A 2,061-nucleotide genomic window follows, 5' to 3' on the forward strand; every position below is an offset into this window, starting at 1 on the left:
CCTTTCTTAGTTTTGGGTAGAGTTCCAACCCAAAAGCCTAGAGCTGTAATCATAATCTGATCCCAGTGTTTTATGAGCTTGGCACACCACCCTAAAAAGATAAGCCCTCCCGTCTCCTACCCAACTACAAGGAGGAAGTGCTGGCCAGGTTTTCTCTTCTATCCGGTGCCCATTGGCAAGATCGGTTCTGATCGGTTCTGAGGATCGATCGGTTCGGATCGGATCGATCGGTTCGGTTCGGATCGGCTGGGTTCGTTTAGGTTCGGTTCCATCGTTGTGGTTAGCCAGCCGAGCCAGATCTTTCTCCCTGCAGGATGGCACAAACCGACGGTGACGTTCAAGAACAAGTGTGTTTGTTTTCAAGGCCGCGAGTCGAGGGATCGGTTTGAGGCAGGAATCTATTTGGTCGCTCTTAAAGCACAAGTGGGCTATTCCGAAAAATCCTCTTTTGAGAAAATCAAAGGTAAAGTTTTTGCCCCTTGTTCAGTTTCTTTAAAAGACAAGGAGAGTTTTCTCTATAACCAAACAAATCTACACACCAATGAAACCAAACTTCTCCTATAGGTAGGGCAAGGCCCACTTTTGGTGTAGGTCAAGATTTCTGGAAACCCCCGAGATCTGGGTTAGGTCGCTTGTCCTTAGAAGTGACCATGATTTATACGGAGGGCACATTGGGGGAATCGGCACACCGATCATCCAACTCGTCACCTGAGAACAAATGCCACCTTTGTTTTTGTGGTGACGAGTCGGACCATCGGTTTGTGCTTCGATAGCCGCTTTGCGCCCTCAAACTGGCTAGCTAACCAAAATCGAACCGATCGTGTCAATGGGCACTGGGTATTTTATATACTAGCTGGGCCCCTTTTCGATGAAAGGGATGATCGGTGCTTTATTATCAACTAAACGTCATTGGCCTACTACATTTACACTCTACTGGAATGGGGCAATAAATCTTGAGAATTACTAAAAATTATAAGGTCTACTCTAGATCTATACTCTCAAAACAAAATGTGCCTCGCGAAATATCACTTCCGGGTTTTCTAAAATTACAGAGACAGAAGCGTCGGCCTACAAATGCGATCGTGAAATAAAGAAATTTAGCTTTTTGCAGCAAAACTGTCTCAAAACTGAACAAACCAAGGGCGTCATGATCCGGAGAATATTTTAAAGAATCTTTTGGCGAAAACCGCATGTCGATCGATGCAGCCATTAAAAAACTTTTTGAATAGCAAAATTGGGCCACCACAAATAGATGCTGTAAGTAATAGATATATTCATGTAGTTTTGTGGAGCCGCCAGAAACTGAACCGAACAGAGTCTTAGTTTATCGGCGTATGTTTGGTACAGTTGTTCACCGTCTCTGTTGGGGGCTCTCGTGGCCTAGAGGTTAAGGTGTTTGCCTCTCATTCAAAGGTCCCGGGTTCGAATCCGGGTAGCGACCGAAACATTTTCTTCTCTAAAATTGTCTTTTTCCACCTCCTTTCCTACTCTCTAGCAATGTTCTGTCGTCTGCTTTCGTCTCCACTTTCTGCCCTCACCCCCTCACCTCCTTTGTCCCCTCCTTTGGGCTCCTGACTCTTTCTGCAGCCTTTCTACTGCTACTCCTTGGCTTCTTCTTACTGCTGTCTTTCAGCCACACCCCTGATCTTCTGTTATGAAAGATCTACACCTAGCCTTCTCGGACAAGGGCGAAATATATCGGAGGTCCCGTGTGCAAGTCGTGCACGTTAAAGATCCCTTGGTGGTCTAAAATTAGTAAAATCGATAAGAGTAGGCTTCGGCCTCCACCCGGGCGAAATTCAAAAGTTCCTACGAACTGAAAATGTTTAATATGTCCCGCGCGCCCATATGTAATATGACCCTATGCAGTTGTGAGCGCCGTAACACCCTCATATGACCTTATGCAGTTGCGAGCGCCGTAAAACACTGACCAAAAAAACGTAGTCTTTGTTTAGCGGTGTATGTTTGATTCAGTTGTATATACCTACATGTATCTATCTATCTATCTATCTATCTATCTATCTATCTATCTATCTATCTATCTATCTATCTATCTATCTA

This window comes from Aplysia californica, unplaced genomic scaffold, assembly GCF_000002075.1.
Source record: "Aplysia californica isolate F4 #8 unplaced genomic scaffold, AplCal3.0 scaffold00272, whole genome shotgun sequence".
NCBI lineage: Eukaryota > Metazoa > Mollusca > Gastropoda > Aplysiida > Aplysiidae > Aplysia > Aplysia californica.